Genomic DNA, 27,403 nt, shown 5'->3' on the forward strand with positions numbered 1-27,403 from the left:
ACCAACCATCACGTGTTGCTATTGCTACTGGGTCACGGCGAGGCAGACAGCAGTAATTTTGGAGTCTGTGCAGGTATGGGGGGAGTATGGCGTTGGGGTGAGTAGGAAATGCCTGGTGGGGGGTCAGACAGTGTAAAACAATTGCTATAATTGAGCAGGGCTGCCAACCCAATAATATTTATTTTTAATGATAATCTGTAAACTTTTTATTGAGGACCAAACTTCTTTCTACTATAGTTGGTACTAACCCCCGAAATTTGAACCCAACCTTTGTCCAGGACTTGGCAGAAGGGTTACATTTACATTATGCAAAATAGTAAGTAACAGAAGATGTCTCTAGTTTTTCACACTTTCTGAAGTCACAGAACTCTCTGAAAACTCTTCTTCTGCCACAGAAGCCTTACCCCTGGCTCCGGCTGTGTGAGCTGATGCTGAGCCAGGCAACCTGGCCTCCCAGTGGTGGTGCATCCATCTCCCAGCATTGCTCCCAGGCTTTTTGTAGAATCCCAGGGCTCTTTGGCACACAGGTTGAAAACCACTGATGAAGTAAAGCATATGTCAGTGTAGCAAGTCCAGCCCTGGGGCAGCCAAATCACTCCCTAGTAGCTGCCTGGATTCCACCTTGCCTTCCTGCACTAGCCTTTCAGGATCACACCCTGTTGTCTTTCCTGCCATGTCTTGGTGTTACAGTTGAACAGGGAGGCTTCCCCTATAGGGCAAAGGGTTTGCTTCAGGTCTTAGAACCTGGTCTGGGCTGAGGCCCCCTGGCCTCAGCCAACTTGACTCTGACTGGGCCCCTGTGCCTGAGGTCCATTGTCCCAGGACCCTGCTCTCCTGGATCCCAGCTTCAGCTACATCCTTGTGGGCTCTGGGCCTTTTGACGCCAGTCTTGCATTTTGGGGGCTCTGGGCTTGTGCTTTGTCTTTTCTGCCACCCACTACAGTCCTCATCCGTTGCGTCCCTAACCCCAGGCCAGACTTCCTGTGTTCTGTCAGCCCTCTCTCTGCATCTGCCTCAGTCCTCTGGATCCCCAACCCCAAGCTGGGCTGCCTGTCACAGTGCCCTGCCAGGCATACCTCTCCCATAGCCACAACCCAGCCCTCTGGTTCAACATCATCACAAACAAAAGATACAGGAATGTTCCAGAAAGGTTCCCCCAACCATGGGCTAATATCGCACCTTGGCAAGAGTTGCAAAACACAGCCAAAATCTCTGCTGCCCAGTCATGCAGGGCCTTCCTTGCAGCTACCTGCAGTTTAGAATCCATCTGCCTTGAGCCAGTCAGGCCTTCCTACCCTCCCCAGAGCACCACCTCTGCAGCAAAAAACCAAATAACAGGGTTGCCAAATGTTTTGTGTTGGCAACCCTAGTATTAGGGACAGGCAGCTGGTAGCTGTTGCTGTGGATCCAACTCTGGCACTGAACCCAAACCCCGGTTGGGGCAGAAGTTGGACCCACAGGAACCTCTTTCCCTCCTTCCCCACCCCCAGTACTTGAATCCATGAGAAGAGGCTTTTTTTGTGCTGTAAGGTAAATTGGGGGGCGAGGGAGTGGGAGGTGACATGCATCTCATTTGAGGTTTTAGTAAATACGGTATTTCTTTTGGTGTAATAATTTAATAGTTTGCTTTGAACTTCTACCACTTGAAGATCTTAATTCAACTTGGAAACTGATGCTGTCAGGTTAATTTTGGCTCAGAATTAAATAGATGCATCAAAGCCAAGAATTAGTCCTGGTGCAAGTTGTTTAGGTTGAAGAGAAGATTTCTCTGGATGGCTGATCTTATACACCGGCAACAAATAAAATTAGGAACAAAAACAATGGTGGTAAAAACCATTATGCAGATCTCTGGGTTACAAACACTTCCAACATTCTAGACCTCTGCAGCACTTAGTGCCCTTTTAAGATGTGTTTGTGAACAGTTAGGGGTATTACTCTTGTTTAAAGGTTGCTACAAGAGTTCTAGATCTGTGTATCAAACTGGAAGAGGCTTGCATAACTACTGCTAAACTGCAGCAGTCCTAGTATTGTATAGAAGACCTGAATCCCACTGTGGAGTCTGTTGTGCAATGTTTTAAGTGTTTTTCAGAGACACCAGAAGTATTGAGGTCTTCTACTAATACCTGGAGTGCAGCTGTATAATTAGACTTGTAAAATTGGCACTCTAGAGAAACACCTGTAATTGCTTCTTCATCCTGAACCTGATTTAGGTTCTGAGTTTGTAAATTTACACATTGAGAGTTGGATATAACTGGTTTTATGGCAATGTTACACAAGGCTGCAGTGCCACAGTACAATCCGTGTAGGCATCTACTGCACCCACAAATTCAGCTTAAAGGCTTTTGAAATTGACTTCAGGAAAGGAATCACCAAGCAAGCTTCTGCTCTCCCTCCCTTATGTTCTGCTGGCACTGCTTGGGGTGCTGTGTGGGTGTTCTGTTGCACTTAAAAGGTGTGCAGGGAGGGAAGTGGTGGGTTCAGCCTTAACTTGACAGCTGTGTACCACTTGTTGCAAACAGTAACAAATGGCTTTCTAGCACTGAATAAAGAATGCTTGTGGAAGAAGAACGCAGGATTATTTATTAAATCTTTTTGTTTTGCTGCAGAGCTTTTGCCTAGAACCCCTGCTGTAAGTTTATCCAACAGGTATGCCTTTTCACCACAAGTGAGCACTTGATTTTAATGAGGGGGAAAAAAACCAGAACAAAATAAGGTTGTACAAAAACTTATGGCTGCAATTTATTCTTCCTTGCCTCAATGTAACTTGCAATGTTACGCTTTTGCTTCTCTGTACAGCAGATGGGACTTGTGGCTAGAGAGGAGAGGCCACTCTTTACGGCCTAAATTTTGGATGCTCATTTTTGAGACTTCTAGCACTAGTATTCAAAAGTACCTGCAGGTTCCACAGCATTCAGTATTTGCCCAGAAGATTTCCCCTGCTCACAGACCAAAGGTAGAATTGGGCAGTTCCAACTTTGTCCTCTGCTCTAACGAATTAGAACCCACTGAATTTAATTGGCTGTTGAGGATTTTGCCATGTTAGCCACTGTAAACTCATAGGGGCAGGGATCTTTGTTCTGTTTTGTAGAAAACCCATACATTGCTTCTTAATCTCACTGGCCCTACTACAGTACTAATAAACAAGGCACATGTTGTATTGTTTGCTCCTAAATTAGTAGAATACTGTAAATCTAAGAATCCAGTAAACACTTACCGATTTTTATTTTTTAATTAATTTATTTTTTAATGACATCAGATTAATTAAAGTTGCAACCCAGCACTTGAAGACATAGGTCTCTTAACTTAATTAGGAGAAATGCTTATTTATCTAAATGAAGAGGAGACCACATCTGTTCTTGGGGTGATGTTGACTCATTATCTAGCCTTGATATTTTATACAATTGTTTATAGGATGTGTACTAGCGTAGGAACTTTTCATTTTCCAGAGCCAGCATCCCAGGCGCTCTACGAATACTTTGATAGTCTTACTTCCTCTGTGGCTGAAATGGATCCATCTCAGGGCTGTGAGGTTCTGTGGTATATCAGCATTGGTGATTTATTGCCCTCCATAAAACCAGTTAAGAGAAAATGGGCAGTTACTGAAATGAAACTATGGGGGAAATTAGATGGGTGAGAATCCAATTAGCTTAAAAGTCAAAAATTGAATAAACCTAGTGTTGCAAAAAATTACCAAAGGAACTTTTATGGCCAAAGTAATCTGTGCCTTAGCTTTATAATCACATCTGAAAACCTGCATTTTCCACCGCTGGTTCCACATTGATTCATAAAGAAAAACTCCACATTGAGTCACCAGGGTGCAGAAAATTCTTTGTATTATTCTACATGTGGATCCTTCTATGGATTCATGTATAGTCAAAGCCCTATATGAGAACTGATTGACAAACTAGTATATGACCTCACAATCCAGCAATCAGAATAGATCTTGTCACTCTGAACAAAAGGCAGTTTGATCCTATATGTTTCTTTTTATACTTAAAGATCCTGGCTTAAAGCTCTTGTAGCTAATAGGTGGGTAGGAGTAGCTTAATGTTACTGTAAATATGCTGACCACACCCAAACAGTCCCTGCTGGGCAGAATCTGATGCTGGTGGTGCAGGAAGTGCTAATAGATTTCCCCCATCTACACAAATATGGAATATGGGCACAGCTGGACACGAGCTAACCTAGCAGGCCAAACTTGGCTACTGTGACTGTTTGGGACCCTTAGAGAGCCCCAGCTGCATCTCCCAGATGGTATGGGGGGCTGTAAAAGGATTTTCTTTTTTTTTCCCTTGTGTGCAGGGTGCATATCAGTCCCTGCACATGAACCAGTTGCAAGTCTGGGAACTCAGCTTGCATCACACACAGGTCACTGTCTAGCCCAGAAGGAAAAATCCCTTTCCTCTTCAGCCTCCTTTCTGAGGAGCATGCAATTTATATCTCAGTGACTTGTTTTTGTGGGGAGTTGCTTTCTGTTTTCTCCACAGCCCTTCCAACAGTCTGAATTACACCCAGACTTTGAAAGTTTTAAAGTAACAAGTTATCTGGAAGTTGGAGCATATCAAGGAGTGCCCAATACTGTTCTGAAATTGAGTATGTTTTAAGTGAAACAATTTCAATTTCAGCCCATGCCTTTTTCTTCAAGTCAATAGCTTAATCAAATTCTTGCATATATAAATAAATAAAATAGTCACTTTCTATGTATTTAGTGATATATACAGTTGTACAAACAATATCTTTCCTACTGAGCAAAAACAATCTTATTTTTTAACCTAACATTTCAGGTTAGTCTAGTATACAATCAAAATCAAATCCTTAATTTTTCTCAGCACACTTGGCATATTTTAAGAGAGAGATGAAAATATTGAAGCACTCACTGAATGTTAATAAAAATAAAATAACTTGCTGTATGGTACACGATTCTGGTTTGGGTATTAAATGTAAGTTCAAACAAAATCGCATTAGTGCAGGTAAATATGTATCTGTTGATTGGCTACATATATATACACACACACACGCACGCACACAAACGTTGCCAATCAATAAATACACACACGTGTGTTTGTTTATTGATTGGCTACGTGTGTGTATATATGTATATGTAGCCAATTAATAGATACATATTTATTTGAACTTACATTTGATTCCTAAACCAGAATCATGTGGATGGAAGCATGTGATCATGTTAAATCAAACATTATAGTCTAATTTACTCTAATTCTCATCAGAGTTTATAATGCAAGGGATAGTAATATTATCACTTATGTTCTGAAATTATGAAAGGTAAGACTAAGCCTGAAGATAAAAAGCTTTTTAAAGTAAAAGATGGGTTTTAAAGCTGCCATGCAATCAAGAGATGTTAAAAATTATTATGAAACGCATATGAAAAGAACTCTGAACATCACAGGACTTCTAAGAGGGAGTCATGAGTATTGACACCACTGCTTCCAGTTTCAGTATTTGAGCGAAGTTAGGGCTGGTGGCATTCTTCAACAGCTTTCATCCCATTTGATAAGACTTCAGTGCACTGGCACTGCTGTTTGCTGAAGCAGCTCGCTACAGCTGATAAAAAATGTTCCATCAGCATTTGGAAAACAACCTTTGATAATCTTTTGCTGAAATTTTCATTTCTTAAAGTTTTGTTCAAAAAAGTTTCCCTTTTCAATTTTGGAAATGTCCTAATTACAGGCAAAAACATGTTAAATTTCTGCACTTCTTCCGTCTCTTTACGATCTATTTACAGCTACTTTCCTCAATATGGGTCTAACCCAGCTCTAACTGAAGCCAGTGGAAAGGCTCCCTTAATCCTCATTGGGCCTTGAATCAGGCCATATTTCATGTTGGAGTAGAGTAATTTCAGTGTGTCCCAAATCAGCAAAAATCAAATTTTCCCCTCCAAATATGTTTAACAAAATGCTTTAGGAAGCAAGTACATGCATCTCATTTTTATGTTTTTAAATAAGCTGCCACTAAGACTCTGTAAATAGGAAGTAACTCAGAATGAACTCTAGCCTGGCAAAACATTGATTTGCTATTGATTGCATTCAGGGTTTGCATTTTACTGTTATAGATACTATGTGGGTACAGATAACATGTGGCTTAGAACGTGTTACATCTCAGTAACTTAGTTTGGTTAGCTGAGTCTCTTTTTTGGGGGAGAAGGGGGGAGTGACTGGCTTTTTTCGGAGCATCTCAACCCACACTGTAGTACCAGAATAAAGTAGCGTAATTTCTGCAGACAAAAATGGATGCTGAACTATTTTTAAAGATCAGGTCCTACTTCATTTTAGTGCTGCAATCTGGTAGCTATGTAACAAAAGTTAGGGTTCAGTTACCTGCAGAGGAAGCAATGCAAGGAGTTGTTCTGGTCCAGAGAACTTACTTCCTGCCCTCTGGGCAGAAAGATATTCCTTTAATTGGGCCTGTGTCTGCTGACCCTTTTGTGCTTGCATCTTTGACTTTAGCAGAAGCGCAACTCTAACTATATCTGCGTATGCCTGAACACTAAGTAAAGCTAAGGTCAATGAATATAGCATAGAGAAATCAGGGGTCACCTTCTTGATTTTATAACTCCAGGCCATGCTTACTGCATGTGCCAGGGACTCCCTTCCCCCTATAAACTCACCATGTATCATCTGCCCTTCTATTTTCCTTCTAATTTGGGCACTCCCTGAAATTCCTAGTGTACCCCTGGAAGGGGTTATCTGTGCCTCCTTTTCCTTACAATTCCTTTATGGGGGACTTGAGAACTGTGTGACTCCCAATTTTCTTCTTCCCCCATGCTAAGGGCCCAGACCACCACCTCCATTTTAGTCTTCCTCACTGTGTATGTTGTTCTCCCCGATACTGGCCCAAGTCAGGGCTGTGTTCATGTTCCCACAGCTCCTAATTGTCTTTGAGAGGTGAATCATTTAGGATGTCAGCATAGCCAGCTCTCTGGAGAGGACGGGCAGAGCTGAGAGTGTGCCGCTGCTTTTTTTGTATGGTATCAGATAATCAACTTCCAAATCTGAGCCACTGTCTGGTGTGATCATTCAGTGTGAGGATTCCCTCTACTCTGCCTGGGCATTTGTAAAGATTGCAGCTTTCGGTTAAGTGCTGTGCTGCTTGTTGGGCACCACATTCACAGAGAGGGCTTCCACCATGTTAATTTTGTGAAGTGCTGTTTTGAAGAATCCATATCTAGATCTCAGTCCGTTTTCCTTGACCCACACTTCTCTGTCAAGGTCATACTCAATGGGGGACTCTCTGAGTGCCCGCAGACACGCTCGTTCACATTCTAATTAGTATGCAGTGGAGCAGACTCAATTAATCAAGTCTACTCTGCATTCTAATTGGAACACTCCAGTGTTGCCTCACCATCACATGCATTTCAAAATGGCCGTGGGGATGCTTTAGCTAAACCTCATCGACTGAACTTTAGATAAAGCATTCCATGGCCATATTGAAATGCTTAATTAAAATGGTGAGGCCCTCCCCCCCCAACCTCCTGCAGCACGTGTCTAGGCAGTCATTTGGTACTGGTATACAATGCTGTAAGGACAGATCTGGCCTTTTCCAGCTGTCGGCCCACTCTGTTGCTGCCCATTGATTTTTGTTTCAGATTCTCAGTCTCTTCCAAGAGCTTGTAGGCTTTCATCTTCCACATCGGCTTTGTGTGTTTCTTGTAGAAGGACTGCGTGTGGTTTTGTTTTCCTGGTGATGTGTTCCAGCATCTATTGCTTGAGCAAAGTAGAGCCTTCAACATTAAGTTGAAGAACAGTCAAGCTTTCACCTCACAGAGATTGCTGTGGCTCATCCTACTGTTAGTGTATCCAAATCAGAAAGAATAGTGCATCAAAACTGGAAAAATCAAACCCCTGATTGCCTTGGTAGTGACTTAGTTTTGCTTTACTGCTACTCACAGGAGGCACCATGAGAAGGTAATCACTTAGAGTGGGCAGCTCTTATGCTAGAATGAATTAATTGATGTCATCAACTGATTCTTTGATCCACAATTACAGAGGTGCTTGAGGATGCAGCTCTGGGTGACAGGTACTCTGTACTCCCTGTTTATGCCCTCTTGGATGTTCTGATTTTCTCCAGAATCAATAGGGCTCAGCCCTTGGGTGCCTAGAACAGCCCCTGGAATCTTGTCTTTGATTGGATGTGGCACTCAAGTAATCATGTAAGATGAATGCCACGAATTGGGTGAGAGGCCTGTGTGCTCAGTTAGTTGAATAGCAGCTTGTCTCTGTCCCAGAAGGCAATATAGCACCTTGCAGGATTGGGACCAGAGCTAGGGTGGTTTAGAGGAATTGTAGAAATTGCCCTAGATCACTGATCCATGCAGTATTGATGGGGATGTCTGAACTTGGTTGGAAAGACTATCCTGAGGTGTTAGTGACTTTTTCTACTGAAATCCAGTGGGGCCTTTAAATTTCCAGCATCACAGCATTGCCTGTTTAGCTTGCTATATTGCTTCATCAATATCCTGATTAATGAGTACCTTTTTAGGGACAGCAATTCCCTTATGCCCACAGCTGAGGAAGATCTATTGTTCTTCACTGTTTCTATGCTTCCTAGCCAAATAATGTGGTGTTTCTGAATGCAGACTATTAGATAAACAGTGTCAGGCAGTTCTGACAGATTTGTCCTCAATTGAGTCTATCTGCAAATGATTTCCCTAACAAGTACCATTTTAAGAGTTTAGACGGTCTCTTTTTCGAAGTGTGGAATAACACTATTGCTTTGACCACTGATAAAGACATGATTCACAAGCAGTTCACTAGTAATTCACTAATTTTGTTCTATCAAGTGATGTGTTAAGTTAGAGACTTTCTGTGCAACTTTTTTTTTTCTGCTCCTGGATTTGTATTGGATGCCTGATTTCTGCTTTTTGTCCTGCCTGAGACCTTGATAGAATTTCACATGAGTTCACAATTGAACTCTTTGTCCCATTGTATGATGTTTTGGGTAATCTCAGTGAGTTCTTATTACAGGTTGCTGTGATTGTCTCTGTATTGGGTCAAGACTAGATATTATGCATTTCCTTATCACAAAGAGGTACAATGGCAGGTTGGAATAACAACTGGATTTCATTTTTAGAATAACATTTTAATAGACCTTGTAATGTTTAAGTACTAGAAGTTGCAAAAATCTTAGAGCCTAGCTGCTGCACATCCAGTTGGATCATCTTTTAAGCTTTCACCATTGTAACTGTGGTGCTTGTTCATGGGCTGGAATGAATTTGTTGTAATTCCTTAGTGTATACATATAACAAAACTAAGGGGACAGACAAATGTGACAATTTTTGCCTGATCTGGTCCCAGAAAGCAGTCTACAGCTGTGACTAAACAAAAATGCATGGCTGCAGATTGCTTTAAAAAGGCCTGATCCTCCAACAATATGAACCCTCTTTGCATGAGGGTTCAGGTGAAAGCACTTTAAAATGGAGCACCTTCATTCATTTCTGTTTGCACATGCTGGGAGAGGGACTGAGCTGATGCACCCCAGGTCTTCCCATGCTATTTTCAGAATTGGAGAGGGGAAAGGGAGCAGAGGTAGCTTGTTCTGGGGGTTGCCCAGCCAGTACTGGAGGGTAGGGTGGGTAGATTGGAGCCCCCCTGACGTGGGGGGCTCCAATCCATCCCCTCCCCCCTCCAGCATGTCTGGGGAACCTGCAGAATGAGCTACCTCTCCTGCCTTCTCCACCCTGCCATCTAGATAGCACTGGAGCTGTGGGGAGAGAGACTGCATAAATGCAGCCTCTCTCCCTGGATTAGCTCCAAATTGGAGCCGATCTTCCACCCTTCTGATGCAACAGCTAATGTCTGTTGGCTCTAGAGGAACAGTCGAACTCATGTTACTTTTTGTGAAGCCCCATAAGTTAGATTGGGGAGCTGCATTTTGGTCTGCCCACTAAGTTCTTGTGTGCTTTTATGTATAGTAGTTATCAATTTCTCTGTGCCACACAGCACTAAATGAGTATTCAGTTAACTGTCTGCACTCCATTTGGCTAGGGAGTAGGGGAATTAGCTCTCCTGTATTACTGTAAATGAATATCTGAAAAGAGGTTGTGTCCAGCTGTGTGATACTTGTTCTAGATGTCAGCAGATTTGAACCCTATTTAATGCTTCCAGAAACTGCTTGCAGAATTTGGCTTTATGTAGTGCCTTCCATATATTAGTTACTTTAATACAATTTGGGCAGTGTTTCCTGATGGTCAAATGTTGTGTAGTTAATATGACTACTCCTAGGAGTGTGCTCTAAATCTGACAAGAGGGAGCATACTGGGAGTGGAAGGGGAGTTGCCTTGTGAATGCTGTAGCATTTGTGGTGTTTTAATGTGGTGAATTCCAAGAAGAAATTTGGATCTCAAAACCAAAAGTTTGGTCTCATTCACGATTTTATTTTTAGAACTTGTTCCCTGCGCTGCTTCTCCAACTCCCAAAATGCATCTGGAGAGTTATTAGAGAATGAATCATTGGATCAACTCCCACTGGAAATATTAGAAATAGTAAGATTTGTTCCCTCCACTTTGTCACAAAAGCTATAATCAGAGCAGTGACCTAATCTGGTTCGCTTGCTTCATTAAATATAACCAGATAAATTCTTAATGGAGAATTCAAGCCCTGTTTTCCCCCCACAGGAGATGGGGTGGAGCAATTGGCTATACAGAGGATGAGCTTGTTTTGTTAGGTCTTTATGATTGAAGAGTCAAAGTTATTTAATCCTATACTGAAAATATTCAGGAGAATAGCTAGAATAATTTCTTTGTTTGACATCCAGACTGGTGGTCAGGTCTTCTGTACTCTTTTTGATGGTAAAGTGTTTGGTTGGTTGGTTGTTCGTTTTTTTGTGCTGCTGTTCTGCCAATATCCAGTTTCAGACCCGGAGCTGTGCATAGATCGAAACAGGAAATATTAGAAGCTGTTTCTTCCCTTCCACAAGATTGCTGCACTTGCATTCTGCAGAGCCTCTGCGGATGGACCACAAGTCTGAAACAGTTCAGCTGTTATAGAATTGTCAATTAATTTTTTTCCCCTGTGATGCCCCATGCCTAAGCCCTCCTGATAGAAGCAGCCTCTCAGGATGGCTGCATGGAGATTGAGATGGCTAACCAAATTAGCCAGAAAGTAGTTTGCAGTGACTTACTAGCTTTTTTAAATGATTATAATACTCTAGGTCCAAATGTGGCTCACCAATTGTTGTTTGAAGGAAATTAAGTTTCTCATGCATCAGTCTTGCATATCATATTAAGGAGTACTGCAAAAATACTTGTCCACCAGGCCTAGGTGAAGAAGTATGCCAAGACTACATTTAAATACTTTTTTCCATGAATATATTCCAGAAGGCATGCAGGGCTAGTTGATAATTTAACTAGAATCCTTGTAAACTTTGGACATTTGTCGTCAACTGTATTGCAGCTCAAAGGCTGAATTTTAACTAGGTTTCAGGAAGCTTTCACCAGCACAGGAGCTTCACCTCAGTGAAGGTGGGCAAACCAGTGTCTAGTACAATATGCAGAAGTACTGAACTGTATTCCCACCAATTCAGTTCAGTTTAGTAGAAGTCTTTGTATTTTGCTGATACAGTTGCAACATGCCAGAAGCAGGCAGACCCATACCTGGACCAGAACTCCAGCTAGCAGAAATATTTTGCTAGCATTTAAAATGGAAATAAAGGGAGGAGAGGTGTTTGTTTGAAGATAGAAATGTGTGAACTTGGCTACTTTTTATGTGCAGAAGTCTTGAGCATTCACAGTTATAACTGAAGTTGAGGCACTTTCCTATCAACATATAAAATAATAAAGCACTAAATTAACTGAAGAATCAGGACTGAGCCATTTTAGATGGGGCACTTGGAATAAATGAACAACTGATCACAATTTCTCTCTCCATTCCTCATTTGTAAAAATGGGAATAGCACCATCTTATTTAAGGAGGACTCTGAAGATGCATTCATTTATGTTTGCAAAGCACTTCTGATGTGCTAACAGAAAAGCTCTTGAAGAAATGAATAGTTTAAAAGGATCTGAAGGTTTTGCTGTAAAGATGAGGCCACATATTGAGTTCACAAGTGTAATGAGCATCATGGCCATCCCAGGCCCCAGGGATGGCCATGATGCTCCTGGTGTCCATGCAGCTCCTGTTCTGCTTCAGCTGTACAGCGGTATTTCCCAACCTTTTCCAGCCCAAGGCGCGCTTACATTTCATACGCGTTTTCCATCGCCCTCCTGTTTAAGGCGTTCTCCATCCCCATGCTTCTGAGCTCATTGTAGCTCATTGCTGAGGCAACATTCCGCAGCACGCTGTGGAAGAAATCAGACTTCGCGTTGTGGTTGAATCAGAACTGACAGAGCCAGCTTTTCTTTATTTAGGGCTATACTGTGATCACAGGGAGGATTTCATACAGCAAGGGGAGTCGCCCACTTGTCTGTTTCAAAGGAATCCTCCCCATCTCTAAATTTTTTCAAACATTTTTATACTTAAGACAGATGAAGAGGAAAAAAAAGTATGACCTTGGAGAAACTAAAGCAAGTTTACTTAATTGGACATCTGTGCACAGGTTAATAAGACATGCAGGATTTTTTTTTTTTTTAATCTCAAAACATATAACTGAAATAAGCAGTATCAGCACTTCTGGTCTCTGTCTACAGTTTTTCTAGTCAGGTAGGCCAGAAGCCGACTAAATTTACTCCTATAACACCTGTTTGTTTCTGATGGCACACCATTGTGTCATAGGGAACGCTACTATAGAGTACCCTCCTTCTTCCCTTGCCTACCATACCTTCATTGGAATGTGAAAAGGGAGGCTTCCCAAGGGTCCTAGGGCAAGCCTTAGTAATGTCTGACTACCAGCTTCTCCCTCTCGGATCCTGCTGGTTCCAGTATCACACCAGGTGGGCTTTCCTGGGCTGTCTGTTCCCAGGGCACCAGTTGCCTTATGAGGTATTCATGGCCTCTTACCTCCCCTGTAGCCATGTCCATGACTTGCAGATGTTGCCATACAATCGCTCTCACTTGTTGGGACCTTGGTCTTCCTGGCCTCTGCCCCACTGGGCTGCCTGGCCCTGTCTCTACCCTGCTTGGGTACTGAGTTGCTTGGCTCTATCTGCTGTTTGGTAACAGCTGCTTGAGCTCTATCTGCTGCAGTTTTCCCCTTTAAATGGAGCTCTAAGCTCCCTGTTGAAACGAGGCTAACACAATATAGAATAGCTACTGCTTTCTATGAGCAACATCCAACCTATGCACTGTGGCAAAATAGTGTGATATATAACTAAATCTTTCAGGAGCAAGGTTTTAATTTTGGCCCTTCCTAACACTGCCCGACTTTGCAACCTTAATGTGTCTAAGGCAGTTCTGTTTACTACTTTCTGATATGTAGCGCTGTAAGATGGCTTGAGATGTGAGGAAATGGGGTTTAATTCCTGGCTCTACCATTAGAGCTTGGCCCAAGCCCTTAATCTGAACCTCAATTCCCATCTCTATAACAGGGGAAAAAAAATTCTCCACCCTATTGTCTTTGCTTATGGGAGATTGCATGAGCTCTCACAGTTTCTTCTCCGCCACTCTGCTTGTCAGCTCCGCTCTTGTCAACAGCAAAGCTATCGAAACACAAGGGAGAACATCTTTACAAATACTTCAGAGAGCAGAATTCTTGCATATTTCCATATATTGGACTGCCTAGCCAGAAAAATGTGATTCCTAAGAATTCATCTCAAATGTATTAATATGTGCATCTCTCTAGCCCTGACGTCAGTTTTGGCCTGTAGATGCTAACCCAGGATTGACAACTCATAAATTGGCATATAACAGCATGCAAGTCTCTTCTAGAAGAGAGATTATCTATAGTTTTTTCTGCTTTTTAGAGCAGTGATGTTCACTGAGTAAATATTTGTAATTCCAGTTTCACACCAGTCCATTTTAAATGTTCTTTTGGTTTACATTCCTAAATTTTTAGTAGCCTACATAAGGCAATATAAATATGCCTCCACAATAAAATGGGAGGTGGTGAAGCATTTTTCCCTCAGGAGCAAGCCATTTACATTGAAAGGTTTAGTGCTTTCACCCTCCAAGTTGTTGCTGCTTCTGTTCTGGGTAATCTCTGCTCTAGGGGAAAAATGGACATCAGTTCAATGCAGTTATTTGCTCGGGTACACTGTCAAATTCAAGACTGGCTACCAGATATTTCTCTTAGCAATCACCCTTGTCAGATCTTTTTTTTCAGTGTGAGGAACAGTTATTTTTTTCAGTGGAAGAGAGAATTTCCTTCCACTTCATGTAAACAGCATAATTTACAGAAAACACTACTAAACTATGAATTGGTTAGACTCAGATTTGACTTTGCTGCATTATCAGAAACTCAGCTCTTCCACTATCCAAGAGAATGATTATACCATATTCTGGCGTGGGAAGCCAGCAGGAGAAAGGAGAGAGCAGGGAGTAGGGTATGCTGTTAGAAACAGCTTACTGTCTTTCTGTGAAAGTCCCATTGCTTTTCTATTTGACATATGGTGCTCAACATGCATACGCAGAATGGCTTCATTATGTTGTTTAGTGTTTATGTGCCTAACCCAAGCTAGTCATGAAGACCAGTATATTTTCTACCAATAACTGAAAGTTTGAGAACTCACAGAAATTAGAACATTGTAATACCTGGCAACTTGAATGCAGCAATTGGATGCAGTTTTAAATTTTAGGTATTCTGGGCAAACATGTAATTGGTAATATGAATGAAAATGGCCAGTAAGTGTTTGAACTTTGTGCAAGTCAGAATCTCTGCATTACCAACACCTACTTCACAGGGAAAATCACAAGGAAAACATTGTGGAAGCATCCAAGATCAGGGCACTAGCACCATTGGATCTAGTACTGACCAGGTGTAACCACCTGAAAGAAATCCTATATATGAAGTCTTATCACTAGGGCCTGTTTTGCATTTTTTGTGAAAATCAGGAAAGCCATGATATGGCTGTTTGGGGAGTTCCCCAGCCAGTGGGCATATCCATGGCATTTCGTTGCAGGAGTGGCAGGTGGGTCCAGATTGGTAGTGGGAGGAAAGTGCTCCACGCTGCTCCAGCAAAGCTTTTGTATGCACTCCTGATTCCTGCCCCCAGCCTGGCACTGGGAGCCAGGCACAACCAGCCAGATGGCCTCTGCCCCCTCAGCCAATCTGGGTGTGTGTGTGAGGGGTATCATGAAAATAGTGCCCCCCTGCCATGATCACATCCATGATATTCATGAAATGGGCCTGTGATTTAAAACATGCCCTACTTATCACAGTGCTGACTGTGACACTGATCATGCCTTAGTCTGCTACAAAGTTGGAATCCAATGTAAAAAAAGATGCACCATAGCAAAACTATCAATTGTCCTTAGACATCAGCCAAACTAAAGACAAAATGCAGACTGTTCAGTAAAGAAGTTGGGAAAGCACGTTTACTTAACAACTCAACCACTGAGACTTGGGAAAGCTTAAAAACTAACATGTTACAAGGCTGCTGTAGCAATGTTTGGCAAAAAATGCAAGAAAAATTAGACTGGTTTGAAAAGCACTCTGAAACCTTTCTATGGCTGGTTGAGAACAAAAAGACAGCACTAGCCAAGATAAGGAATCTCCGTAACCATAACCCTGGAATATCTGAGAGCCTCCTTTTACGTTTCTCTTTGAGCCTAAGAGGCATTGCCCAAGATTTTTGTCTGAAACTTGGTGATGATCTTGAGAAAGCAGCTGACACAATTGATAGCTGTGGAATGTACAAAGGCATCAGTTGAACAATTGTTTCAGTTGAGAAGAAAACAGCTCTGCTGAAAGACTTGAATGGAAATGTAATTATTGATAAACACAAACAGCTTGACCGTTGGATTGAACACTTTGGATGTCTGTGCTCCAGTGAGACTGAAATCAAACACAAAGAGCTTGAAGGATTACCATGGTTCAACGTTACGATGGATTTGAACAATGAGCCTACATAAGGAGATTTGCAGAAAGCCATTAAATTGATTCCTGGGAACAAGGCATCCGGCAACGACTGCTTGCCTGCTGAAATCTATAAATGTGCCAACAAGAAACTACTTCGAAAGCTTTATGAAGTTATACCACTTCAGAGGAAGCGGTACTGCAAGATTTCAAAGATGCTTCGTTTGTACAATTATACAAAAACAAATGGGATAGAAAGGACTGTGACAACTATAGAGACATCTCCCTGTTGAATGTCATTGGAAAAATTATCACTTGCATCATGCTCTCTAAGTTGAATCCCTAGATGAAAGAATCTATCCTGAAAGTCAATGCAGTTTTTGCTCAGGATGCTTCACCATTGATAAGATATTTCTGGTCAAGCAGCTGCAAGAGAAGTATAGGGGGAAAAAAAAGCATAGCCTTCATTGATCTGACAAAGGCCTTCAATACAGTCAATAGATGAAGCTTTTTACTGTTCTGAAGAAACTGCGTTGTGTCCCCCCCCCACAAGCTGTTGCATTTTATTTGCGCATTACATCAAGGTTTGAAAGCAACTTCATTGTATGAAAACAAAGAATCAGATGCCTTTGGTACCAACAGCAGGGTGAAATGGGTGTGCTCTTTTTAAGATCTATTTTTTCATGCCTGCTTCTTCATGTATTCAAGGACAGTAATAATGGCATTTATTTTTGAACCAGAGATGGAGGCTTGTCCAACATCACACTGTTTAGAGGAAAACCAAGGTGAAAGAACTTGATCTGAAAGTTTTCTTATTTGTGGACGACACAGCCTTGGTTGCCCACAGTGAATCTTCCCCGCAAAATCTCTTGGACAGATTTTCTGAATCATGCAAGAGCTTTGGGATGGCGATTAGTTTCAAGAAGATTGTTATCATGTACCAAGGGGTGTAAGAACCAATACTGACATCACTCTGGGGGATAAATCTCTTGGTGTTTGTTGACAGTTTTTGCTACTTGGGTTAAACAAGCAGCAGGAATCTTGACTTTAAGACTGAACTGACTAATAGAATTGGAAAAGCAGGTAAGAATTTTGGGCTATTACAGAAACATGCATGGAATAACAGCAAATTATTAGCTAAGGTGAAGATGCAAGCTTACAAGACTTGTGTGCTGTCATACCTGGTTCAGAAATGTGGACTGTATGTGCTAGGCACATCAAGACATTGAACAGCTTCCACATGAGATGCCTGTGTAAAATTCTGAAAATAAAGTGGGAAGACAGAATACCAAACGCAGAGTACAGGAGTGCACAAGAATAAGATACTTGGAAACCACTATCAAGAAGCAGAGGTTGCAATGGATCGGACAGGTCAGGAGAATGGGAGGAGACCGTATCCCCAAGAACGTTTTGTATAGTGAGATTCAAAATGGCTCTAAAAAGTAGGGTTGCTCTCTCTGGCGATACTACAATGTGTGCAAAGATGATACGAAGTCATTTAACACCAGTATAGAAAGCTGGGAGAATTGCATCTGATCAAGAGGGAACACCTGGTACTGGGTTTAGCCCAACATGAAGCTGCTTTGGTTCAGTGGATGGAAGCAAAGTAAGGAAGGAAGTAGCATGCTGTAAATTTGGACTCCAGCTCAGACAGTTCCTGGATCTGTGAAACTTGTAACAAGCACTGTTGCTCTCGAATTGGGCTTGTCAGCCACAAACGGATTAATCAGGCACCTGACTAGACTTATTATATGTACACCGTGATCCAAAGGACTGACAGTTGCCTACAAGCACCATGAGGATCTTGCTGTCTTATTCATACTCTCTGAACTGGCCACCTTCACCCAGGGTTTTTGTAACCTCAAGGCTAGATTGCTGCAACATGCACTACACTGGGTTACCTTGGAAGACCATCCAGAAGCTGCAGCTGGTGCAGAACATGGTGGCCTGCCTTTTGATTTAAGATGGGTCTCCAGGAGCACATAACTTTGGTGGTCCAAAGTCTACACTGGTTCCCGATAGATTTTTCAGGTACAATTTAAGGTGCTGGTTTTGACCTAAAAAGCCTAGATGGTCTGGACTACCTAAGGGACTACCCTCTCTCTTCTTTATGCCCGTCATAATCCACAAGGTCAGTCAAGAGCAACCTCTAACACAGGGGTGTCCAACCTTTTTGAATGTGGGGCCAGATCATGAACTTTTTTTTATCACCCAGTGGGTCAGTGAGCCATATTCAAAGACCTCACATGAAGCGGTATCACATCACCCCCCAACCCCGAAACGAAAGTACAGTGTTTACTTTCATTTCCCGTTGCAGCACCTCAGGCCTCAGAAAATGGCTTGGAGGGCCGCATGGTGGCCCACGGGCTGTATGTTGTACAAGCCTGCTCTAAGAGGTACTAGTATGCCAAGTCATCTTGGCAAAAATGTGGGAGGTCATTCTCCATAGTTACTTCTTAGTTCTGGAACTCTCCTTCTCGTAAGGTTTGCCAGAGCCAGGCCTAGGCATCCTTATGAAGTTTTACAAGACCTTCCCATTTAGGCAGGCATTTGCCTTACCAAACTAAGAAGAGAGATTGTTGGGGTCTCAGTTTTATCTTGATGCTCTAGTATATATATTGAATAAATAAATATTTTAGTGGTTTTTTTTCACTAGCTTGGTGTGCACACTAAGCAAAGAACCACTGTAGGTTAAAAAAAAAAATGGAAAAAGGGGGGAAAAACCACTTTTCAGTATAAATCTGGGTTCTTAACAACAGAGAGATGTGGATTCTTTCTGACGGAGGAGAAGGCACAAACCCCACTTAGCCAACTTTGAAGTATTTGATGTATTCTGTACTTGCTTAGGGACTTGACTGAATGGCTGTCATTAGCAGTCCATTGCCATGGTTTATGATTATACCTTCATTTGTTTTATTTCATAGACTTAACTGTAATTGCAGCTCCTTGCTTCTAATGCATGTCACCCAAACATATGGACCTGTCCTTTGAGCAGCCAGTTGTCATGGCTTTCATTTCTACACTGCTCTCCTGAAGCATCTGCATTTAGTTTCCTCTCTAATCTCCTATAGAAATGTTCAGTGTAACATCTTAGTACAACCAGGCCTCTTCCAAGCTTTCCACCCAGCAACGCTTAAATATTTCATAGAAAATACTTAATGAAATAAAGCCAGATATTTACTTACTTTTGAATGCTAACTTAGCAAGAAGAGTCAAGTGCATAACTCAGTGTTCTCGTAGACTGCTCTAATACAGTTTTCCTTCAGTGCACAGACTTTGCTATTTCAGAAGTGAATTTCAAGTAACTCAGAATAACACTTGCATCTGTGTCCAGGGATCGTTGAATGTGATAGTGGGTGAAAGGAATACAAATTGTCATTTTGCAGCTTCAGCAAGTCAGGAAGATGAGATGCTAAATATGGACACTACAATTCTCTCAGCAGAAACAGTTCCCAAGTATGCAAATAAAATGGAGTCATCCTGTTACCATTCATTTAGTTAGACTTTTAAGATAGGAAGTTTTTAGGACTACTGCTGCAACTCATTAATAGATGCTTATTTTTGGATCTAAATGAAAATATACCTTGCACTGTTATACTTGGTGGCCCTTCTGATTTCAGTCTTTGTTCCTCAGACAATGCATAAGAAACAATACCACTTGCTTGCAAGTAAGGGATTTTCTTGCAAGCAAGTGCACTGAGGCAGACAGAATGTAGGAATAACATTGTTTTGGCCAGGCAACCTAGTATATCTGAAACATGCAGGCATCCTGCTCTCTGAAGTATTTGTAGAGATGTTCTGCCTTGTGTTTCGATAACTTTGCTGTTGACGAGAGCAGAACTCCCCAAGCAGAGTGGCAGAGGGGGGACAGTGTGAGCTCACTCAATCTCCTGTAAACCAAAACACAGCTGGTAGGATCTAATTTTAGTTCTACCAGCTTTGACAGTGCCCTGTTAAATCAGCAGTGTCTTATGCCAATTCAAACAATGAAGAGACAGAGGCAGCTTCTTGCTGGAAGCTGATACAGGCTTAGCACTGGAATTCTGCTCTTGAAAAATTTCAAGCCTCATAAATCCTTATGTTTCCTCTTCTCACTGGCAAAGTCTTTAAAATGATAAAAAGCTGATTAAGCAGCTGGGTCTAATCTACATCATATTTCATATCTGTAGTGAAGTGAACTGATGTGTGTTTGGAAGTTATTTTGCCAGACCTCAGCCGGTAAGGTATTTACCGATTCCTCCCTTCTGCTCTGGAAAGTTTCAAATGAGAAGCCTGTCAGGTCTTATCTTTTCAGATTTCTGACAAATTTTTAAAAGATAGATGTGACTTCAAGTGCTTCAATGGAAGCTGCAGCTTTGGAAGAAAGCTAAGAAGTTGCAAAGTAAAAAGCAGCTTTAAAAAAATGTAATTGTGGATTCAATTTTCATTATAACTGTTTCACTTGAGTTACTCCCTAATTGCACTGGCTTAGGCCATATCAGCTCCCTCTCACTTGAAAGTCTGGAACTTTGAATTAATGTTCCCACAGAGATCTTTTCATCTGGTAGCTCTAAAAATATGTCTTTTGCTTCTGAAATAGGTGATTGTGGGCTGATGAGGTGGAACTACTCAAAAACATTAGACTTCAATGAATAGGGGATTAGAAATTTTCCAAAGGCTTTTTCTTGCAAACTATAATCTAGTTTAGTCTCTATTTGGGTAACCCTGACATCAACTGTACTGTTGTAAGGCTGATTTTTTTTTTTTTTCTTCTAACTCCCCTGCATGTGTAACTCTTAAATCTTCATGTCTTTAAAGTTTTAGGGTGGAGTCCTCTTGCATGTAATATTTAAAGTGTCCCTTTCAAATTTTGGATGCTCTAATATTTGTGTCAATTTGCCTAATAAAACACTGTTCCCATTAAACTTGAAACTTGGTAGAATTGGCTCATCCAAGAGCCCCTTTGAAGTTAAAAGCTAGCTTCTAGACATGTTTAAGCAAATTGGAAAGCTTTAAAATGCCTCTCTCCAGCAAACAGGAAAATAGGTAATGGAGAACATATTTTCCTGTCTCCAAACTGGCCTAGGCCACTTTTCAAAAGTGCCAATTAATTTGGTAAAATGCCCCCTAAACCTCTGAAAAAACTTCTTTGCCTAGCAGGAATATGGAAAGCTCTAGTTCATTAAAAATAGTAAATGCAGAAGTGGTTGATCTGACTGACCTGAGATGGTAACTCACTATCTTGCCACTGTATCATAGTGTTCTGTAATCTTTCAAAATGCTGGTGGTGATTCAAGAAATCTTTCCTGTCCACTTTATAAATTACCATGTTTTATTACTAAGCTACTAAATGTCTGAATAAGTGTACGTAGAATCTACCATTTGCTGTGTTCTGCAGCTTCCAAATGAGGGGACCATTAAAAGTGGTTAAATCTTAATGATTCCTATTCATATAGGATTATCTTGGAACAATTGGATGGCTACATTCTAGCAGGAATGGGTTTTCTCCAGCTTTTATTTGGTAGACCAGTGTTGGAATGAAAAATGTCCAAAAAGGAGAACAAAGATAATGTTAGTTCTGGGTTTTAAAAAGTGCACAGCCTGGGAGTAGCATGTACATACTCAGCCAAAGCTTAGAAGGTGAGAAAAGCAGAGGATTCCTTTTTTTTAGATGTGGGAGCAGCTGACAAAGGAAAAGAGATTACATGATTACAATGAGAACATGTGCGGTGGGGAAGGAGAGGGAAGAATTTTAGGAGTCCTGAGAAGACTCTAACACAAGCCCAAAGAAGACTTTCGAGTGGTGAGAAAATTGAGGTGGTGAGACAATGCACATAAGCATTAGGTTTGTTTTAAACTTGTTTATTTCTTGTGATTGCTAAAGTAAAGTTTTTGCATTTTGGAGCCCTTTAAACCTAAATGCCTGTGTGGTGGCGTTCCATTTTGTCAATCAGTAGTAGATGACTTATGCTTAGGAAGCATGTCAGTGAAGCTAAAGGAGAAGCTAGTGTTACAGCCTGCTCAGACCAAGGGACAAAGAAAACACTTGCAATGTTTTGGACCCAAAACACATCAGCCTGGTTGCTGTCCAGCTGGGGGAGCTGTACCTGAGCTGCATCTGTTATTTTATAGTTTCATAGTTGGTAGGGTCGGAAGGGACCTGAGCAGATCAAGTCTGACTCCCTGCCATGGCAGGAAAGATTACGGGGGTCAAACGACCCCAGCAAGGTGTTCATCTAGCTTCCTCTTAAAGACCCCCAGGGTAGGAGCCAGCACCACTTTGCTTGGAAGTTGGTTCCAGATCCTAGCTGCCCTGACCGTGAAGTATCACATCCGGATATCTAGTCTGAATCTACCCTCTGCCAGCTTGTGATTGTTATTCCTGGTGACTCCTGGTAGTGCTCGGGGGAACAGGGACTCCCCCAGTGGCTGCTGATTCCCCCCCCTGACTAGTTTGTAAATGGCCACTAGATCCCCCCTCAGCCTTCTCTTGTGGAGGCTGAACAGGTACAGGTCCCGTAGCCTCTCCTCATAGGGCCTGCCCTGTTGTCCCCTGATCATGTGAGTGGCCCTTCTCTGCACCCTCTCCATGCTGTCCACATCCCTCTTGAAGTGTGGCGCCCAGAACTGTACGCAGTACTCCAGCTCCGGCCTGACCAGTGTCACAGAGAGGGGGAGGATCACCCCTTTGAGCCTGCTTCAGATGCATCTGTGGGTGCATGACAAGGTACGGTTGGCCTTCCTGACTGCATCCCCACACTGCCGGCCCATGTTCATCTTGCCATCAATAATGACTCCAAGATCCTTTTCTGCCTCTGCACTGACGAGAAGGGAGTTCCCCAGCCTGTAGGTATGCTGCTGGTTCTTTCCCCACAAGTGCAGTATCTTGCACTTGTCAGTGTTGAAACCCATTATGACCAGTGTCAAATTGGAGTGGTAATATATTATTCATTTTTACAGAGTATTTAGAGGCTTGAGAGTGAGGGGGGCACCCCATTCAAACTTTCCATAGTTTCCATCTGGGTAAAATATGGCAAAGGGATTGTGACTAGCAGGTACTGTAGCTTCTTGGCTTGTGCATTGGTTGAGTAAAGAAGATGCTAATGCTGCTACTGGAATGAAGTTAGGTTGTTTTGGCAAGAGTCCAATCAGTGGAAGTCTGACACAGTGAGGGCAAGTATTGTGTGGTTGGGGCATTCTGTATCTTGGTTATTTTTTGGCTGTTGCAAGTTTTATTTAGAGGGATTGTGGATTATCAAGGTAATTTAACCATCAGGGCAGACCTACCTGGTGCTAGAAGCTGAGCTAGCTTGTAACACCTCAAGAATCTAGCCTTGATTCCCTGCATCCACATAGGGATAATTTGGGTTCTAAGTAATCCAGGACCCACAACACCATTGCCAGCTGTGGATATGTGTTAAAGGGCTGGGTAAAAGGGACCCAGTGTTATCCCTTCACTGTACTTAGGCACTTAGTTTGCCTTTACTCTTGGAGACATTTACAGCTATGCCATATCTTTTCCTACAGAATATACACTTCAGTTACAGCAGACTTCTGCGGTAGTTGTACTAGTTAGTGATGCTGTAGGAGTCTCTATAGTGCTCCAACTGGTGACTCTGGAAGTCCTTAATATTCCTTTCTGACTTCTACAGCAGGAATATCAAACTCTTCTGGCCCTGCAGGCTGGAAAAGTGGTGTGTGACTGATCTATGAGCCAGATGAATGTTGGGGGGCTGGACTTCTTCCCACGGTGCTGCTGGAGCTCCAAGTGACACTGCTCTCACCCAAGTGCATGGCAGCCAACTTGGCTAGGGCTGTGGCGCTGGAGCCCTTCTTCCCGTGGTGCTGTTTGGGGTCTTGCTCTGCAGGTTTTGCTCGGGCTCTTGGCTGTAGCTGTGGCAACAAGCCATGATGTTGAGCTTCTTCTCTTGGTCTTGCTGGGGCTGCAGCACCACAGATCTAGCGCAGGTGCTCGGCTGCCCCTGGGGAAGGGTCCCCCACCAGGGCTGTGGGCCATATGACCCAACTCTGCAAGCCAAATCTGGTCTGAGGGCCATATATTTGACACCCCTGTTCTACAGTATTCATCAAGGGACATCTTCCAGCAAATGCATCGGCTGTCCAGTAAAAAAGCTGAAAGTTTGATTTGCTAGTAGTGACTGGTGTTGTCCTGGCCTGATTTAGCATCTTAGAGGCCTGAGTCTTTGGACTGAACTCATCATACTTTGTGTTAGGCCAGCTCCTCCCTGGAGTCTCAAGCTGGCCAGCTCTAATCATTAATCATCTGAAATGTAGACAAGATTTGACATGGCCTCAGCTACAAGCAGCTGAGGATTCACTCCCTGGGTTCCCAGCTGGCTTGTGTTTGTCTTTTACAACACCATTTGTAGAGTTTAAATACCTCTTTTCATACCTTCAGGTATGCTTAACTCTAGATGAGGCTTGCTTTCCAATAATACCCAAAGCAGCGTGAGGTCAAGAGACTAAAGCAAGCTTAGATTTTAGGTTAACCCATGTGGAGGAGAATTATTAGAGCCATCCTTGGGGACTAGCAAAAGCTGCAGCTGTGGCTTTTAAACCATCTCCAGTGTGGAGAGCCTAGAAACATCAGGGCTGATCTCAGCATTTGCTCTCTTTTTCTCTTGTGAATACAACGTTGAAAGTGTAAGTCTGCTGTGTGAGCCAACTGGGAAGGATGAAAGTTTTTCACAGAATTAATCAGAGTCACACACAGGCCCCAGGACTAGCTACTGTCCTTGGTGAAAATCAGGGGCTTATGGGTATTTTGATCTAGGAAAGAGCCCAGAGTAATTTACAGCTGGTCATAATGCCACAAATGGTTTCCCAGCTGGTTCAGGCCCAGGACAAGGGTCTTGTTTATCATTGTGTATCTTGGCTGTAGGAAGGAGTGGGCCATTGCAGGGCAGGTCCCTCAGAAGCAGAGCATAGTTGCAAGGCCTCCATACTGGCCTCCAGAGACTTCCCAGCTTCTGGATATCAATTCCTGTATTGATTCCCCAGGAGCTAAACCTGATTGAATGCCCTATTGACAATTCCCCGTGGGAGATTTCACAGAGATACTCTCTACCCTACCCTTTCTTGAGATTTTCTGTAGTAGGGGAACAGTCTTTCGTATTGCAGTTCACAGAATTTGCCCTTACCAACATATTTATGTAAAATAAATAGACTATGGATTTTAAAGGCATAAACTTTTGGAAAAATTATGCAACTTCTATCTAGGTTTTAAAGGTAACTTAGAAAAATGTTAGCTCGATAATTGCATGAGAAAAATGAATGGGAAACTGGCATGTCCCTGATTTAAAGAGATGGTAGAAGCTGAGGATATACGCGACAGTTACAGAAAAGCCCATTCATAGCACATGTAAGGCAGTGCTGTATAACCAGGGCTATAACAAATGTTGGCAGGGCTGTAGCAGCGTGTCAAGCAAGGGACTGAAGCAAAGTCTGAATCAATGCAAGGAACAATTAGTTGCCAACCTCTGGAGAAATGTGTAATAAAAAAAGGGAGGTGTAGAAAGCTTGATCATTCAAATAGCTTTATCACGCACTGCTCCTAGCATCTTGGATTAAGCCTTTTTATATAAAGGCTTTTCTCAGCTCTTGCTTTGGCTTCAGCATCCAATTTGCCATTGTCCATCCGTTGAAAGAAGATTACAAACCAGATGTGCAGAAGGTGTCTGACATAAGTATGCTCCTTTCTGATGTTCCCACAGAGCCCCCACTCCAGCCCCCTCTTTTGTTGCTTTTTCCCCTGACCACCTCCTTGGGATGCTTTATCTGATGCTCATTGTGCTCATACTTTATGCACATTATCTCGTGTTTATTGTGCTCATACTTTGGTTCTTTGTGCATGTTCTTACGCACATACCAATAAAAATATACAGCAGTGAAATGGGGACTGGGTGAATTATAGATGCTTGGATCTAGCTCAAAAAAGAGAAAAGCAGCAGCAGAGCTGGCAAACTAGATTCATGTTAATGAGTAGTAATGCAAAACTGCAAGCTTGACATCTGAAACCATTAACAAGTCATAAAATTAAACTTCCCTCAGCAACAGCAGCTTTACTCCTTTGTAGGTTTGGGCATAGGGGCAGACACTAAATTTCATGGTTATTCTCTCTATAACTTGCCCCTTTTCAAGTCAACAGAGACTATTCATGAAGCAAGGTTTGGCTCTGAATGGGGGAGGGAGGGGAGGGAGGCAGGAGGCTCATATCTTAATCCATATTTCTGTCATATGATCACTGGGGAGTGTGAAATATTACCTAGACATTCCTGCCGCATCCCATTCTGGAATCAGATGGAAACCAATGGTTCCTTGATGCTCATGCAGAGCCCCTACTCGCTGGATGGTTTTCAGGGTAAGGCACAGGACTAGGGCCCGACAGATTTGGGTCTAGTTCCTAACTCTTAGATCTTACCATATGCCTTGGCCTCCTCTGCAAAAAAGGGGTCTTTTCTCAAATGTGCATTGTATGCATTAGTTTATTGCATTTGTGAGAACTTTTCATTCTGTGGTGATGTGATCCATATAACAGCCTAGATATGGACTCTTAGACAAAAAGATCTGAGTAGATCAGACTACAAACCCCATTCTCCAAGGCTGCAAATGTGGAGAAAAATATTTCCCAATAAATATTCTACATGTTGTTATAGTTTCTCTTGGAAAAATGTCCTATTAAGGTTCTCATTATAAGATGCTGCTTAATCAGAGGTTCTCATTATAAGATGCTTTTAACTGGATGTTAACCACAGTTCTGGTCTAAAACTTTGTATTCTGGATTTTTGCTTCATCCAGGATTATTTTTGGAAAACTTCAATACAATGTCAGCCAATACCACGGAGCTCTGTAATATATTTTTATTTGATCTTGTTGCCGAAGATGGTCCTTCATGTAGGAGAGAGAGAACCCACCCTGCTAGAGGAAAAAAAATGCACTCTACTACACATCTTTCAAATTCTGCAACAAACAAAGCAGTTATTTTAGATGTCTCTTCTGTCCCATCACCCTGTTGATCACCCAAAGCAGAACTATTCTGTGTATTTAATCAGGCAGGGGTTCTGTGCAAGAAATAGTATTTGATCTTGTACTTAAGGACTGTCTTGAATCATTAATTCTAGAATTTCCTATTGTTTCACTACTTGATTTTACTAACTTGATGAATTTAATGTTACATGATGTTAACAAGAATAGTTTTTCATAAATTCTGGGATACAAAGGAACATAGTGACAGGGGCCAGGGCAGTGCTGTGATTAGGGGGCCAGTACACACATCCACAGGAGGCCTCAAATGCCTCTACACAAACGCTCATAGTATGGGAAACAAGCAGGAGGAACTCGCCCTCCTGCTAGCTGACACCAACCCGGACATAGTGGGGATCACTGAAACATGGTGGGACTCAACGCATGACTGGGCAGTGAATATCAAGGGCTATAGGCTGTACAGGAGGGACAGGATAGGAAGGAAAGGTGGGGGTGTGGCACTCTATATTAAGGAGGA

The sequence above is a fragment of the Crocodylus porosus genome, unplaced genomic scaffold, assembly GCF_001723895.1.
Source record: "Crocodylus porosus isolate Cpor-Errol unplaced genomic scaffold, CroPor_comp1, whole genome shotgun sequence".
NCBI lineage: Eukaryota > Metazoa > Chordata > Crocodylia > Crocodylidae > Crocodylus > Crocodylus porosus.